This window comes from Parus major, chromosome 24, assembly GCF_001522545.3.
Source record: "Parus major isolate Abel chromosome 24, Parus_major1.1, whole genome shotgun sequence".
Taxonomy (NCBI): domain Eukaryota; kingdom Metazoa; phylum Chordata; class Aves; order Passeriformes; family Paridae; genus Parus; species Parus major.
Window position 1 is genome coordinate 2887112 of NC_031792.1, and position 18374 is coordinate 2905485.

An 18374-nucleotide genomic window follows, 5' to 3' on the forward strand; every position below is an offset into this window, starting at 1 on the left:
GCTCAGGAAAATTCATTCCTGTCCATAGAAGTAGGAATTCCATGCAGAGCTTGGTGAAAGCAATAGAGCAGGTTGCAGGTGTATAAATACAAGTGAAATTGTTCCACAAATGGTTTTCCCACCCAAATCACCTTGTGGCAAAGGGAAATAATGTTCTGAAATGTGAATTAAGGCAGCTTTGAGCACACGAGGCACTTCTGACATGACACCAAAACAGAGCAATTGACCCGAGTTGGAAAGAAAGCAACAATCATTAAAAAACTCTTCTTTCTCTTTATTGCCAATATTGTCATGTGAAAGTTTCCTGCTGAACTTTCAAAGTTCTGGTTTGGTTAAACTCTGGCCCATGTTTTGAAGAAGGAGGAGTGAAATCTGCCAGCACAAAACTGCCAGAACTCAGGGAAGTCAGGACAGACCCCTGACATTCCCACACAAGAATTCCTTCCTTGCCCCCTGCTCCTGAAGCATCCAACTGATGCTGTGACAGTTTCCATCAGATCAGGGGCTGTCCCTGCACACCCCCTGCATTCAGAGCCTTTCCAGCACTCAGAGTTAACCACAAATTTGCCCTGATTTCCTGAAAACCAACATCATCTCACCCATTAGGACAATAATTGCCTGGCTGGTCTCTCACTGCACACTTCTCCCACAGCTTCCCCTGCCTGAACGAGTCTCTCCAAGCAGGCTTTTCCCAGTGGAAGATAAGAAGTTCTTTCATGCCTTATTTCAGACTCCTCCACTTTAAAAGAATCTCTTTTCTACCTGCCAGGCTTTGCTCCTATGGAGGGATAAATTCCATGAACAAGGAGGAAAGCAGTGCCAATCCCCTGGGAAGGTGCTGCCCATGGCATGCAGAGCCCACCTGGACACCAAATCCATGGTGCTGGCTCAGTTCTGGGGGTTTGCACACCCCAAAATCCTAAAAAGGCAGAGGGTTGTCTAATCAGTGATTTAAAGTGGTAACACAGAATGGATTTGGGATCAGCCAAAGGTTTGTAATCCAAGGGTTCAGCTTTTCCTGACACAACTCTGGGGTAGCTCTTGTTGCGTTCTGGACTCTGTAAACCCTCCACAAGTGTGCAGTGACACGCTGGCCACTGGCAGGGGACAAGAACCCTGATTAATGCACCAAATTCTCATCAAATCTGAACGAAATAAAACTTTGCTGACACAATTTCTGCGTGTGAGAGCTCACAAGGACTCACCAGGGAAGCTCCAAGCAGGGGAGGTGGTGCTTGCCTGAAGCTCCAGGTGTGATGGAGCCTCTGCAGAGCTCAGATCTTCTTCCTGTGCCTTGGGCAGGTCTTTCCTGGAGATTTCCCAGCTCCAGAAGAATCCAGGTGATCCTTTCTCTTTTTCATGAGCAATTCCCACTGAAGTTAGTCCTATGAGAGGGGGAAAAAAAAAGATTATTTATTTCTTTCTTTGCAGAACAGAACTGTAAGAGTTGTTCACTGAAATCCCACGAGAAAGAGTGAAATAGGTGCCTGGGACTTGAGCTGACACCACACAGAGAACTTCAGAGTACAAGAATGGAATCTGGGGCAAAAAAAAGCATTTTTATATGCTCATATTAAAAGCAACACGAACACAAGTTGTTTAGATTAATAAGGAGATAAAATAATTTTAAAAAAATTAAACAGAGTGAAGCTTTCCCTTCTCCACCTGAAGCAGATCAGACTGGAACACCTCTCCCCCTGAATCACCCTTTTTACAGCAAAATTCATCTCTGGGCCCAAATGTTTCTGCCTTTGCTCTAAAAAAACTTCTTTTTCCCCCCTGGCAAACCACCACATTCCCCTGGCACTCTGGAGTGTGCAGACACACCAGATTCTCCCTCAGCTCTAAGATTTCCCTACCTAAAGAAAACACCTCAAGTAATTGAAAGATTTACTCCTAGATTTGGGAGGTCAGAGTGGAGAAGGAGGAGGGAGGAGCAGGACTCGGGGTTGGTGGAGTCACTCAGTGGGCATCTCTCACCAGGAGTGCAAAAGCAGAGCTGTGCATGCAGGAAGCTCTGCCAGATAAACCCACAGCCTCAAAAAGCAAAGAAACGAGCCAGGCCTGATCCTGATTCATCAGTATTCAGCCGTGGATTCAGCGGGACAGCTCGGAATTTACACTGGAATAAGGAAAAATCAGGATTAGGCACCATCTGTCTCGGAGAGTGAAGCGACCAGGATTGCTCTGCACATTTGAATCCTCTTCCCCCATTTCTTTAATCTCTTGCACATTCCAGGTTTTCCATTCAGCTCCGGTGACAAAAGATTTTACAAAATGACAGTCCAGATTGAGAGAAAAAGAAATTACAACCTCTGACAAAAGAGATGCCAAACTTTTTATCAACGATAAGTGCTCCTTCCACGCAGACCCGGGGCTGCAATGGTAAATATAAGGCAGATGTCGAATGGAAATTAAACATTGTGCTCCCAGGGTGGCCTCAGCTGCATTCAGAGCTTGATTTAAAACAAGGCCAGAGTTCTTTCATCATTTCTTCAAAAAAAAAGTTTCAGACATAAAGATATTCCAAACAGGCGCATACTTGACCTAGAACTTGGCGGTGCAGGACAATAAATGAGTGTAAAAAGCACCAGCACGGGGGAGAAAAGGCAAAGTGAGCTGTCTGCAGGATGGACTGGGAGAATTTGGTCCTCAAAGCACTTCTATTTCGGCATCCTGAGAGTTAAGAGGGAATCCAGGTGAAATACCTTGGCCCCCTTTCTAAATTCCCACCAAAACCTCTCATTTGGGAGGCTCGGCCAGCTCGATATTCTGCAACAGAACCAAAACCAAGCCCAAGGACCCAGCAGTTTGAGGAGTATTTCCCTGCCAGCTTCTTTAAGACTTAAACCATATTTACATCTGTGCAAGCACTGGTATTATTAGACATGATAAAATAGCACGAGACGTTTGCAATGGCTCAGATATTCAGCCTCAAGCAGCAGATATTTGAACGGTCTGCAGTGTTTGCTTTTAATAATTTCTGATCATGTAACAGCTCAGCCAAAAGAACATAATAATAGGCTTGCAAAAATTAAACCCCCAGACTGTTAAATATCCTGTACACTGAGGGCAGAGAGAATAAATTTAAGGATTGAAAGGATGATGCTCATATTTATAGAAACAGTTAAAAGCACAGACCAAATTGCATTTGCTTCCCTTTCACTTTGTTAGATTTATTTTTTTTTAAGTCAAGTTAAAAAAAAAAAAATAATGACAGTGAAATGAGTGAAATATTTACATCTTGAACACATAAATATGTTTGCACTCTTCTGGGCAGCTCCCTTTTAGAGATAATTTTCTCCTCGCAGCAATATCACCTCAAACGCAGTAAAACAAAAAAACTTTTGAGGCCATGACTTTGTAACCTCCCTGAAGTTTTGAACACGGGCAGAACTGGCCTGTGCACACAAGACAATCAAACACACACTTAAACATCAAGTAAACTCCTGCCTAAATTCATTTATTTTCGCCCTCCACCAAGGGAAGAAATTGTGACAAGATTTTACTTTGAATGCCCTGACAAAGCAGCACTTTCTGGCACGAGCAGGACACTCATCCCCCCTTCATCTCCCAGCACAAGATTCAATCAGCTGAAACACAAACCTCATTCTGCACTGAGAGATTTTTATTTATTTTATTCTTTTTCCCCCCAAATAAAACCAACTCGCAAACAGCCTCCCTGGCCTTTTTAAAACCCCGTTTTCAATTGCTTTAAAACATAAAATAGAGATGGATGGATGGATGAATGGATGGACAGCTAGAGAAATGCTTTCAGTCATGCTTCCTCCCCCCCCACAACACCTTTAAAATTGAAAAGCATCAGTATCCAAATAGCAACAGGAAATTTTTACCTTGTGGCTAAATAGCTCACTGTTCACTTTGCAGCTGCCTCTATTTTTTGCTGGGCAAAAAAACAAAAAAAAAACCAAAAAAAAAAAAACCAACCAAAAAAACACCAATACAAAAGTCTTTCCTAAGAAAACCAAGCTTTTGACATAAGGGCAGCGCCAAACGCAAACCTACAAAGAAATTTCTTTTTTCCCCCCGTCCCGTCGTTATAATTCCTAATTTTGTGGGATGTATTGCTGGGGCTGTTTATCATAACAGTGTGCAATAAAAAGGACGACTAACTCTTGCAATTTTCTCCCTACTCCTCCCCTTGACAGGGGCCACTGATAGGGAAAGAGGCTCGGAAAAGCAGAGCAGTGAAAGGCTAAGAAACAATAGGCAACCATGGCTTTGACAATGCAGCCCTGAACCCTTTTTGCTCCCGCTGTGACACTTGCATTCAAGAGCAAGGGCGGCTGCCATCATAAGAATGGACAATGGCATGAGGAATACAAGGGAGAAGGGGGGGGAATATATATATATATATATATATAAAAAAAAAGGGGGGAAATCAGATGAATTCAGAGCTAAGATGGCAGAGCTCTCACCTTTTCCGCTTTTTTCGAGTAATCTGGATGGAGACGTCCCGCAGAGAAGAGATAAAAAGGGTTGTGCTGAACTGTTGGATGGTTCTGAAGACTTCTGCATTTGCAAACGCATTTTAGAACTATTTGTAGGGGTATATATGCTGCATGCCATCTCTCTGTCTCTGTCTCTCTCTCTCTCCCTGTGTCTCTCTCTCTTCTGTTTTATGTCCTGCTATCTCCATCACACACCTCTAATAGTATGAAGACTTTCTGCCCGTGTAAGTAAGTGAGAGTGTGTGTGTTCCTTAATGTTTGAATCAAGACACACGTCTGCATGCATTTCTAATCTAAGGAGCCTATAGCAGTTACTACAACTATCAATTAGTCAGCAATAGCTCCAGATCCCCATGTGTCTGGGTGAACAAAGGTGAGAAACACATGCAAATACTCCTCCAGCACCTGGGTCACGTACAGTAACTTAGCCAGCAACAAATAATTGCATCTGTTTCTGCCTTTTTTTCCGTGCTCCTCGCTCGCTGGGATGCAAAGTTCCAGGTTATTAATGTGGAATAGCAGCACAATTAGGCATGGCACTGTCTGTTTTCAGCCCAACGACACAATAAAAGGGAATTAAGCCGAGCTGGGATGGGAATAAACGGGGGACTTAAAAGGGTTTAAAGTAAAAGATGCTCTGAGCTGTTGCAGTGCTTCCATTTTATTTTATGTTTTTATTTTTTGGAGCAATTGTTTTGAGTTAAAGGATGCGAATGATGTAAGATGTATTTGGTCATTTCATATCTGTTAGATAAGAAACTGATTATTGCAGAGGAGACAGAGTGGATGCCTAATTTCCTGAAGTTAAGTCCATAAAGAGGGTAAGCTAAATCTGTTACTATTTTTTTATTAATTAAGCGACTGTTACTTCTAAGATCATTTTAAGGGTGGTTTTTTCAGATGTTTTAGACTTAAGCCAAACAATTAAGAAGAAAGATACGGTACCTTTTACTCTCTCCTTCTTCTTAACCTCACAAAAAATTGAGCCTCACCTTTAAAAACTGTCAGAGTCAAAACAGGCTAAAGAAAACCCCCCCAAAAAACCCTAAAAAAATTAAATTAAAAAAAAATAAATAAAAAAATAAGCCCTGAACAAAATCAAAAGCAATAAAATGCAAAAAGCTCCGAAATCCAGCACCACCCTGACTCCACCACAAGAAAAGACAGAGCTAGGCTGCGATCCAGAGAGCATTTCAGAGGTGACAACACAGGCTGGGGACAATGTTATTTACACAGATTTGATCAGAGCGGCCACGGGCTCCAAACTCTAATTGAATTTGCAGAAATTATCCAGCCCGCATTTCAGAGTGCGGGGAACTCCAAAAACGAAGCGGTTGCAAAGAGTTTGGGGATGAGAATAAGCATCATTTTTTCCCCCCCCTCCTGTAAAATAAGCTCAGAGTCCTGCAAGGCTGCACAAACTCTCTCGTTATCTCCCTTTCTCCTGATCTCAGCTTCCGTGGGAGGCTAATTAGTGACACCAAAGGCAAAATATCCTCGCTGCTTTTGGGCTCGGAGGAACTGAGTTTATTTAGCTTGAGACAGCATAAAGGAAAAAAAAAAAATTAATAATAAAAAATTAAATTAAATCATCTTCAATTTCAAATAACTGATGAAAGCAACCCCTCCCCAGCTCCCTCACCTTTTAGGAACAGCCAGTGGCTGGAAGGTTGGAGCTGCTAACGACACTGAAGGTGCTCAAGATTAAAGGAGAGCTGCAGGAACAGCTTTGCCCCGAGAAGCCCTGGCTGGGAGCATCCCAGAGCTGAGCCTGAAAATAAAGAAGCAGGAAGGGGCTGGAAAAACCCCGCTGCTGGGTGGGTGTTGTGCTCTGACCCACCATCCACTCCCAAAGTTGGGAATTGCAGGAGAACTGGAGATTCCCAGTCAGGAGCAGCACCTGCAGCGGCCGGGCTCTGCATCCCCGGCAGGAGCAGCTCCGCTCCCAGGGCAGGGAAAACCCTCCCAAAAAACCTCCCCCCCAAAATAAACCCACCAAAATAATCTCAGCCCTCTCCCTGAACAATGAGACCTTCTAAAATCCACGTTCGGGAGGGTATTCCGTGCAGATAGGCAGGGGGAGGGGGCGGGGGATGAGGACAACATTTCCCATCAATGCCGTTTATTCGGGAAAAAAAGGCTCTTTCCCCACTTTAATGGGAATTCCTCATCTCGTTCCTCGGACCAGGCTCACTGCAAATGTCCAGCTCAGGTGGGAAGGGGCATTTGTTTAGGGGGTCAGGCAGAAAGTGATGCCTTTCTGGGGGTGAAAAGTGGTTAAATAATAGTAAAAAATGTCATTTCTCTGGCGATCTGTCTGCTAAAACACTTGGACACGCAGATCCGGGGATGGGAAAGGAGCTGAGGGAGGAAGGTGGCTAAAACAGAGAGCTGCCTATTCCCAACACTATTTTACATCTAATTCTTCCAGCTTTCAGCTTTCTCACCACAGCCCATTCCCATAAAATAAGCCAGCTTTCTTTAAGATTAAAAAAAGCCCCACACAGATGAATAGACAGCACTAATCAGATGTAATGTAATCGAATACTCTTCTTCATCTAATCTGCCTGCTCTGTGTAATCTCGCTATTCTCCCAGCTCCAGCATTTGTAACAGGCATGACATTGATTCCCATCTCGGATAATGTTATTTCAGTGTTTTATTCTTAAATGAGCCTACAAGTTGGGTGGCTGCTTGGCATTCCAAACTCTTCATCAACTTTGCACAGCGATCTGGGGGTGTAAAGAGGAGCGGGGCTGCTCCTCTCCGCTGCTTTTCAATGGTTTCATCTCCCAGCCCTCAGAGCCTGGCACGATTTTTTATACAGACAAAAGAATTTAACCACAGAACTGCCTGGGATCAACAGCAAAAAAAAATAATAAAATAAGAAAATAAAATAAACCCAAATCCCACCAAAGCTCATTTGATAAGATCTGCCCACAGCCAGCAGCTGGGAAAAGCTGAAATCTTTGCACAGAGAGCTGCTGCTGGGGTTTGTTGTTGTTTGGGGTTTTTTTTTAATGTTTTCTAAAATGCAGAATGATTTCATTGAATAAACATTTCGGCAGCGTCCACCTAGGTTTTCCCCAAAGAGAAGGGAAAGCCTGGTGTAATTTTCCAGGACGAGCAGGATTCCCAGCTAATCGGACAAATCGTTCTGCTGGGGGAATGACAGCAGTGGGGAGAACAAACAAACCCTCTCAGACAAACAAATATATTTGAATGTAATAAAAATGTTGACAACCGTTATGTGATTAAAGCAATTGTTTTATTCATTTAAGGCCTCACCATCGGAATAATTTAAAATTAAGTGAGAAACATCAGCCCCTTGGGTTTTGCAGAAGATATTTAATTTGGAGGAATAGTTGTGGGGTTGTCTTTTTTTTTTTTTTTAAACATAGCTATTTTCAACGTTGCAAGATAAAGCCCTCTCTTTTTTTTTTTTTTCCTAATTTTATTTTAAGAATAGACCCCATTTAGGATTTCACATTGTAAATCTCCCTATGTCTGAATGCTGTTACAAGGTTTGACAATGAAAGAATAATTCATGTCAGACAAAAAGAGCCCTTCAATCAGCTTCATGCAGCTTTTCTCCTGCAGGGCTATGCCAAAACGAATGTGGAATCCTGAACTGAACCATCCATCACATTTCCCGAGTCTTTCAATTAATGACACTGCAATCAGATCGATGGCGTGTAATAAGAAAAGAGCTTTGCATTTCTATACCTATTAATTCGCTGAGTAACTCCAGTGGTAAAACGTGACCAGAAAGGGAAGAGAAAAGAAAATTTCATCCTCCTGGCGAGATTTTGGGGGATGCTGAAGCCACTCTGGACAAGGCTGGGTGTCACCCCAAGCCCTGCAGAAATAACACAGGTTTGGGTTTTTTGCTGTTTGAAAGCAGCACAGCCTCTCTCTTGCAGACAGGTATTTTCTGCTGCTAACCAAGGATTTTCTAGGGAGAAACTCTAAAGAGGAGCTTGTTTTTCTTGCAGGCCGGCCAGGGGTGTCCCAGGGCAGGATGTGCAGCCTGTTTTGCAGGCAGAGGCAGTAATTAGCCACCAAATTCCCAGATCACAACACACGCCGAGGACGGAGCTACCTCACGCAGCGACTGAACCTCCAACAAAACGAGCTGGGGAGGGGGTGAGGGCAGTCAGGACACACACACACACCAAAAAAAAAACTCTACCAGCAGCCCTGGGATGAAATTAGGGTGACCTCACGTCGGTGAAGTGGCATAAGATATTTTGGATCGATGACAAAAAATTATCGAGGCTTTGCAGAGTGGAGCTGCCAAGCACATTTCAATTCCCTTCCTGCAGGCGTTGGGGGATTGTTTGGAGAAGCAGAGAGCTGCAGGCAAGGGAAAAGTGCAGCTCACCAGAACACAGGCATGATTAAAAGGAGATAATTTGAATTTTTTTCCTTTTAAAAGGTAGATTTTGTGCCTTAAAATGCCCAGCTTATGAAATACTGCCTCTGAAAACCGAACTCAAACCAAGGGGTTTCTCCACCATGGAGGGAAGGGGAGATTTGGAGGAGACAAGGGTGGATCACCAGTGGTGAGAGACAAATTTTGGCTCCAGAAGGATCCCCTTGTGTTGCCCTGGACAGGAAACTGGAGGTGAAGTGTCCCCACCAACCCCAGCCCCTCCTCTGGGCTGGATAATTCTTCAACCTCCAGCACTGCCATGAATTTCAGCAGCTTTGGCTTCACCTCAAAGGAAAAGGAGCTGCAGCTGGGACAGGAGATGGACCTGGGTCAAAACCTTCAGAAAAACCTTCTTTTGGGAGCAATAGACTTTCAGGGAGGTTGTGTACTCTGGAAGTCTTCAGAAAAGGGGAAAAAAACCCAAAACCAAACAACTTTATGAGAGAAAACAAGGAATGGAACAACAGGAAACAAGGGAGGTTTTCAAGGTTCACTTGCCCAAATATCAAAGAATGCCCTTAAAGGATCATTTCTGGCTTTTCCTCTTGACATCTTTTATGGTCAAGTTTCCGCAATTTCAAATTTCAGCAATTTCAAATTTCAGCAATTTCAAATTTCAGCAGCCTCTTAAAAAAAATTAAAAAAAAAAGAAGAAAAGAAGAGAAGAAGAAAAGAAAAGCAGAAGAAAAGAAGAAAGCTTTGTGAGTGCTGCAGCTGAATGTGCCCATCCATGCCACACACAGGGAGCCAGACACAGGCTGAGCACCCAGGATGGGAACTGAAAACTCCAGCGAAATGGGACGGTGCCCATGAGCTGACTTGCAAAATAACTGCAACTCAAGCACAGTCTGAGGTGCCCAGACAAAGAACAATAAATAAATAAATCATGTTGGAGCAGAGACAATCCCTCTGCAGTAAAACAGGAGAGCTGAATGCTGGCTAAAGAAATCTGGAAAAATGAAATCTGGGATGAGGAGGGGCTGAAAGGGACTTGGAATAGGAAGGAAAATGCAAAATATTTATAGTGCACATCACCACATCTCGTCCTCTGCTGTAGGGGACACAAAGACACAGCTGTAGGTGTGTCAGGATCCCCCAATATTTCGGAGGAGCAGGTTTTGGAGCTCAGGGGCAGCACTAACACCTCAGTGACCCCCAAGGAACAGCCACACCACCTCTCCTGACCCACAGCAAAACAACCCTGAGTGGTTTGAGGGTGTCAGCAGCTCCACACAGGGGGATGTCTTCAATCCCAGGGGCTGGGGAGCTGCTCCTGCCCTTACAGGATTCCCACAGCTCATCCATGCCCGGAGATCTCCAGCTCTGAGCAGTGCCCTGTCCACTGCAGGGCACAGTTTGTGCTCCGTGCCTCAATAAAGCACAAATGTACAATAAAGCACAAATGTATAATAAAGTACAAATGTATAATAAAGCACAAATGTACAATAGAGCACAAATGTCAGCGAGCAGCTCAGGCAGAGGGGAGAAAAGGGTGCTGCTGCCTCCAGCCATGATTTCAGCCCTGGCTGCCTTCCAGGAGCTCACAGAGCTTCACAAGGCATGGGCAGCCTTGCTTGCATCTGCTTCCCTCTGCTGTAGCTGCAGACAGACTTGCACACTGCTATTTTCTAATTTTTTTTTTGCTTTTATAATAGGTTTGCATAAGATTTTGGGAGGCTTTCTCAGGCTCCTTCTCCTCCTCTCTCTCAAAGGAGCTTGGGGACCGATCACTGCAAATGAATTTGATGAAGAGAAGGCTTCTCTGTTTGCCTTGTTCAGGGCTGGGGCAAAGGCAGCATCTGGGCTGGTGGGGGAGCATCTGTCTGCAAAAACTGTGGGGCCCCTGCCAGCAGAGCCAGGTACCTCCCTGTTTCTGGACAGACAGGCAACAAATCCCCACCTGGACTGCCCAAATCCATGGCCAAACCCAAGCTTTGGGAGCCAGCCCTGGGAATTCGGCTGCCAAGGTGCAATCCCAGCATTGCAATAGTCATTATTCCTTTTTTCCACTAAAAATTTCCCTTTAGTTTTCCTTTCCTTCCACTAAAACAACGTTTTCTCCATGCTCCTGGTGCTCCTGCCTGTGATTAATACAACAATTACAGGTCATCATTAAAGCAATCAATGCAACAAGGGCGCTGCTCCTCAGCCAGCACCTGTAAAATGTCCCTGGTGCCTCCTTATCTGGGAATCCAACCTCAGCTTGCTCCAAACCCAGACTGCTGCAATCATCCCTTTCCATCCAAACAGAACTATTTCAATATCTGCCTTTTGCAAATAATTATCTGACAGCACCAATGTTATTGAAAATGAGAGGGGAAACTGAAGGTGGGTGAGATCACAGAATTAAAGGATGGGTTGGGTTGAAAGGGACCTTCAGAACCATCCAGGTGCTAAAATATTTGGAGAATGTGCATGGAATTACAAGGCTGGAAGAGGCTGGACATGGTTTAAGTTCTTAAATAAAGAGAGGAACATATATTAGGACAATTCTGTATTTTTAGGCACCCCAATGAGACAGGGGGACCCTTTAAAAAGGACAATTTGTGCACTGAGGAGTCAAAGCCCAGGGTGGGGTAGGGGTGATCCCAGCTTCCCATTCCTCACCATGACATGCCATGAAATAAAAAAAATCCCATAAATTCTGGTCTGGGCTCTCCACAGCCTCACCCTCTGATATAACAATGGAATCACACCCACCAATATTGGCAGCTCCCAGGTTTGTTTTTCCCAGCAGGCCCGAAGGATCTCTGGGGGCCACTTCTGCTCCCAATTTGTACCAAAATGCAGCTCCCAGCCTGGAACACCCTCCCCTAAGCTGTTCCAGGACACTCTCAGCTCCTCCCAGCCTGGAACACCCTCCCCTGAGCTGTTCCAGGACACTCTCAGCTCCTCCCAGCCTGGAACACCTTCCCCTGAGCTGTTCCAGGACACTCTCAGCTCCTCAGGCCCATCTGGAACGGGATAAGGACACTCTGAAGGGGAGGGAGAGGCTCAGGAAGGAGTTCATTAATTTCCCTCTCTCAATCTCCCTGCTGGGATCTCTGCTCAGAGCCACAGGGTGGATGATAATCCAGTGGATTTATTTCTCCTTCTGGAGGTGTGGAAAACTGACCCATAGCAGGATTCCAAATGAAATTTGGAGGCTGCTCCAGAGCTGAGATCAGGAACCAAAACCCTGCACAGCCCTCAGAGCCCATCACCAGCCAGACAGCAGCAATTAGCTCCTGTTCCCTCATCAGCAGTGTGCCCTCAGTCACTTAATTAACAAAAATATTTTAGTGGTGTCAACTTGGTTTCAAAAAGAATCTTTTTACTTTTTTTTTTTTTTTCTTTCTTTCAAGAGTTGTGCCTAGAGATGCTGTGAAGATTTTCAGAATGATGGGCTCTAATCAAAAACACACAAAAATCCCCAATCAACCTCTGGGTCTTTATCTGCACCTTCCAACTACTAAACCTTTAAATTCTGAGCATCACATGTTTAGGGCTGACACTGTACTCGTGATTTTTGAGGCAAAATTATTGAGGGAGTCTCCCTGCACAAGTGGAAACACTTCCAAGAAACTCATTTCTCAGTTCAGATCGTTCCATCTCCGGACTTGCCCCCTTCTCTTCACTGGCTAAAGAGATCCTGGCTGCAGCATTCCTCACTTTTAATTAATTTCAACTTTTTTATTTACATCTAGACCTCTCCAAGTGTGCAGCCCTTGGATGAGGAACATTAGGATTTCCTACAGGGCTGTGGCAGCTCAAAACTGATTAAACTTTTTGAATTTCCTCTGATGTTGGAAAGTAATTAATTTCCAAAGCCTTGGCCAGTATTTTAACAATTTTTTGCCAATCAGTTTTGTGCATTCCTTGAATTTCCCAGGAGTGTGAGCTTGGGAGACAGTGCTCATGGACAATGTTATTTGTGCTAGGTAAGCAAATATCTCATTAATTCAAGTGTGTAATGATTTCCTTCTCTTTCTTGGTTCTCACCCTCTCATTGTTCTTCTCCCTCTCCTACATTTTTAAACATAACACACAAATAGATTTGCTCTTGGCGGATATGGCGATAACTCTCAGAAAAAAGGAGCTTAATCTTAAATAATGCTGGGATACAGGACTAAAACCAATCTATTCACGTTCCTGTGGGCTAGAAAATAAATTTTATTCACTCCAAAGCTGAGAAATGGCATAATTGGGCCCTATCAGATGCTTATCAGATTGATGCCAGTGGTTAGTGAGCCTTAACTGCAAACACAGACACATCTGTGCTCTTTTTCGAGGGAAGTCACCTCTCCTCCAAGGGTACATTAGTCACAGGGAAACTGTTGAACCTCGAGAAATAAAACTTTCCTGGTGGTCACAGTAGTTGCCTGGTGGAAGAGTTTATTACCCTGACACCAGGCTGTAAAATTACCATTATTATTGAACTCTGAAGTGAGTGCTGCTTTTCAGCAGTGGATTACAACCGGCTGAGCGTGCTCTGGGAGGGATTCAGAGCTCCAGAGGCAGAAGATGAGGAATTCAAACTGTTTGGGCTCGCTGGAGGATGTGCAGGAGCTTCAGCACCTGTGTAGCAGAGGCCAAGATTTTCCCAGATCAACCCTATTTAAGGCTTTTATCAAAACCTTATATTTAGTAAAAATCCAATGAAAAGAACATCCTTTAAACAGTTCTTGTAATCTAAAAACCCAGAATAGATGATCCAACAGAGGGTCTGAACTCTTGTGTTCGCCCTGAGCCCTTCCTCAGGGAGCAGAGGCCAAGTGCATTGGGGCTCCCTCGTGTCCTGGGCACTCCAGCTCTTTATCCAGCACCACTGGGATATTTCCCAAGATTTTCAATCCAGTTTCTATCAGGAACTCACCTTCAGGAAGAGGTTTGGGAAGAAACAGCATTGACACCTCATAACTCTCGTTACCTGTGGGCTTGCTAAAAACAAAAAAAAATGCCTGGAGAAGCCCTTGAGAGGGAAATTTAGCCTGGTTTGAGTAGCTGGGGTCAGCAGTGAGGGTTTAACCCATTTATCCCATTTTTCCCACTGGAAATGTGGCCCAATGAATGCAGCAGAACTGAAAAAACAGCCATCCACAAACCGTGATCAGAGGCTGAGGTTTCTAAACCGTATTGAGGTTGCAAAAACAAATTGACATCAACATATGGGGGAAGTCTGAAGTTGCAGCAAACATTCGCAAATGTGAGAAACTTTGGCATGCAAGAGTCCCCATTAAATTCAAATACACAATGCACAAGATTAAAGTTATTCAGAGGCATTAATGTTTGCAAGATCAGACCCCTGAGATGTCTCTGTGTAGTAACAGTTACTTTAGGTTTAATCTGTTATTGCATTAATATCTATAAAGAGCATATATAAATACAAATCAGATGGCAGCTGCAGTCTTGCTGAAGAAAAAGATTGAAGGGCCTGGGGGGAACTAAAATTTCCACGATGGGAATTTCCAGTGCCACGTATTTTGGGGATTCTCATCCTGCTCAAACCAAAGTTATTTTCTGTTTTTTACACAATGCACACACACAGATAAACAAGAACAGAAAAGGCAGAGAAAATGATTAGGGAAAGGAGAGAAGGACAATAAAAATAGTTTTCAAGTGGACAGATTGCCCTTGCACAGGAGCAAGTGATGGACTTAAGCATGGCAGCCCCCCTCAGATTTCTGTGAAAAGCCTGATGTGCTCTACTTAACACTTAAGAAAATTCACTGGGGAATAATGACCTCTAATTTATTTTGGCTACAGTGATGTTCATCTGTGCTCCTGTTAATCTCGCTCTGAAGATTTCAGGGGACTTCTGAACTGGAGCCTGGCTCATTCTCCAGTGCCTGGTAGTTAATCTGCTGGGATATTTCCCCAAATAACCATCTGCTCCACCTTGTATTTGTTTCACTCCCCGACTATCTCAGCTCTTGGTCCGTCCTGCTGGCTTATTCAGCAGTCTTTAAATTTCTCCTCTGGCCTTATGTCTGGTTGCTTATGTTTTGGACAGACAATAGAGGTGATACAGGCCATTATTCATGAGAAGCTTCAAGTGTAACGTGAGAAACATCTCATCTCCTGACCCCTGTTAGCATAAGAATCGCTGATAAAATTCTGGACTGAAAGAGAAGAATCTTCTGGGAAAAATATCGGCAAAAGTTTCACTTGAGATGGGTTTTGTAAGAATAATCCAGATTAATTCTCTGCCTAAGGACCAGATCTAACTCCTGGTGCAGTCACCAGGACTCTGGAGAGGCGCTGTGGGAGAGGCCTTAGAGGCCCGTGGAATTTTAAAGAGAATATTCTTTAGTGCTCCCACAGCCTGTGCTCGTGCATTTTATATTTTTAATCCAGGGATCACAAAGTGATTTCCACACTTGAGTGAATTCAGCCTCCAAACACTCCCAGAGAGGGTGTAAATATTGATCCCACATCTGGATACCCTGAATTAAAGATTGGGGAGATCTCCTTGGATCAAGCATCATCAAGTCACCAAGTTTTAACCAGTTTCTACTTATTTTAGCAGAGTTACATCTGAAAGAAGTTTAGGTGAAGCAGTGAGAAAATCCCAATCTGTCAAAAATCCTCACACACTAAACTGAGAGCACAGCTGATCATGGAAAGCAAATTTTGGCCACAGTTTCTTCTTTTTCCTTGTATCAACCCCAAGCAGACTCACAAGCAAGGTATTGATGCTGTTTGTGCCTCCAGTGGGATTTATTTCCCACCAAATTTGGCATCAACGGGGTTGATTTAGCAGGAGCAGAGCCCTGAGCCTGCTAAACACAAACTAACTCAATACCCCTTTAGGGGAAAACGTTAAATAAATGGCAAACAAACCAATTAATACCCTTGGATGGATTAATGGAAACAAAAAAAATCTCCACGCTCATGCTGAAAATATCCCAAACCCAAATCGAAACCTGCCCAGGAATGTTTATGGATGCTCCAACTGCTAATGGCATGCAGAGCCTTATCCTTCAAATATCACAGGTCAATGGAACAGGAATATGTGCATTTCCAAATGCTCCTTGCTTGGCTGATTCATCAATATGATAACTAATACATACTTAAACTCCTCGATGGACTCCCTGAAATTAAAACAACTGGAGAGCACAGAAAAAGCTTAAATAACCATTACCAATGGATTTCAGATAAAAGTCAAGGAATAATTCCACAAAGATCACCCAGCACAATCAAAGGAAGCAGCTTTGGAGATGGCTGAGGGAAGTGGAAAATGGAACCAATTTCATATGCAGAGGCAGCTCAGCAAAAAGCCTGCCCAGATTAAAAGCCTGACAAAGTTGGGCCAAGCTGCTCTCCTTGATGGGGAAAAAAACCAAAAACATCAGTAAATGAACAATTTTCTCCTTCCAACAGTGACAGAGAGGATGTTTGCTCAGAGACAGGGTTTGGGGACAGGCTGCACCTTTACTCTCCCTGTTTTGGGAAATCCAGAGTGGCTGCTCATGTTGAGCATGGTCTGGGACATCCCTGTGGTCACTTGGGGTCACTTGTCCTGGCTCCCAGCTCCCTGGTTAGTGGGGTGAGGTGCAAAAAAAAGGGCTCTGTGCAAGCCCTGCTCATCTGGAACTAAAACATCCCTGTGTTATCAGCACTGTTGTCAGCACAAATCCAGAACACAGCCCTGTGCTGGCTTCTCTGAGGGAAATTAACTCTAATGCAGCCAAAATTCTAATTTTAGCATCACACAGGGGTTTCAGCTGAAATTAAGGCACCTCAACGCTACAGACACACTCCCCTCTCACTCTACAATCCAGGTTCTCAAGGAAAATATCAAATATTGCTCAATTCACACAAAAACAGGCAGCTGAGGAGCCCTGGAAGAACAACATCAGCCTTGAGTCCAAGGGAAAGCATTTCCAACACAAAGCAACTGAAACATGGGTCAGGTTTAATGCTGAGCTCACACAAATCTGAGAGGAAAAGTGCTCCTCTCTGGGCATCTCCTCCTGTAAACCCCGGTTTGGGGCTGTCTCTCAGGCTCTCCTGTCTCCTAAGTGGAACCCTGCAGCTCTTTGATGTCCCTGCATATTTGCAGCTTTATTTTTTTGTCATCCCTTGACCCTTCCCAAACTCAGATGTTTTCCTCTTGGAGCTGCAGGAGCATTATCTGTGCTTATCAAGAGACCAGCCCACAGCTGGATTACTCTTAAGGTTTTTAGGGTCTCCAGGATCTTTTTGAGAGGTTGGGGAAACCAGGAGGAGAGATGGGAGTCATTTCTCCCAGAATTTCAGCCTTTATTTTCCTTTCCCCACCATGTAGAGCCAGAAAAATAACATCTCATCAATTTCTGTTGTGGAGCCGTTCCTTGGAGAACAGGAGAGCGGGAAAATCACATCCAAAATTGTCCAAATCTCCACTTCCTGCTCTCCTCTCCCATCCACACCCAGAGTCTCTTCTAAAAAGAGGATAAAAGATGAAGTTTGTGGATTGTGAAGCTTGGCTGCTTTAAAAAACCAGAGAGACCCAATCAAACTCCAGGAGATGGTCAGAGGAACCCAACCCTCACATCTGCACTAAACCTTGGCACCCCCACATTTCATTTGGGGTTTTCTGACCTCCTTTAGCCTCTTCTGCCACACAAAATTTGACTCCTGCATGTGTGGGTTGCATTTGGGGGTTTAATGGGAGCTCTTGTAGGTGGGGGCTGGAGGAACATAAATTAGTCTAAACATCTTGGATTTTCCAAGAAGAAATCTTTCCAGGAACAAATGAAGGAAACAGGCTCCCAGGGCCCCTCATAAATTCTGGCAAGGAGAGGCCTGTGCTCCCACAGAGGACATTTCAGAACAACATTTCCCGAGGCATTTCTGAATGCTGTGGATTTACAGGCAGAGGTGATGGCTGCTAAAGGCCTGGCCAACAAAGGTGGGAGAACAATGCAGCAAGAAACAAATAAAACCTTTTTTCCCTTCATTTAACTAAAAGAAACTAGGCCTGATTCCCTTTGTTTGACACCAGTAGGGCACCATTCAGTGCCCAGGAGTTAATCCTGATTTACTGCAGCACATCCCAGCACAGGAGCTGTTCCTCAGACAGGGAATCCAGCACAACGCTCCCACATCTGCAGCAAACTCAGATTTTCCTAATCACCCACCTCCTCTCCAAGCATTTTGTTGACCATGAAGGCAATCACATGAATTTGTAAGTCTGAGATGGGGGAGCAGTGTGAGCCTCCATGGTTGGGTTTCTATGGAAACAATTCCCCCGGCATCCTCAGTCCACATTCGGTATTCCTGTCTGGCTGCCTCCTTCTCACACTCAAAATCCCTGTTCTCCAAACACTCATCTCAGGAGGGTGATGTCTGCTGCTCCCTCCTGCTCACCCAGTGAGCTGGGCAGTGCTGGGATGAGCAGGAATGGGGCAGACACTGCTCCCCAATTCTGGGATGAGCAGGAATGGGGCACTCACTGCTCCCCAATTCTGGGATGAGCAGGAATGGGGCACTCACTGCTCCCCA

The 18374-nt window shown here is 44.4% G+C and overlaps 1 long non-coding RNA gene across 4 annotated transcripts in view; it reads right to left on the reverse strand.

The window, feature by feature from the left end:
* Positions 1–18374, reverse strand: part of LOC107214406 — a 131500-nt gene that overhangs the window by 96540 nt on the left and 16586 nt on the right. For all 4 annotated transcript variants that reach the window (XR_001524936.3, XR_001524935.3, XR_001524933.3 and 1 more), the window contains exon 3: positions 1206–1385. This is a non-coding gene — a long non-coding RNA (uncharacterized LOC107214406). The remainder of the gene's footprint in view (positions 1–1205; positions 1386–18374) is intronic.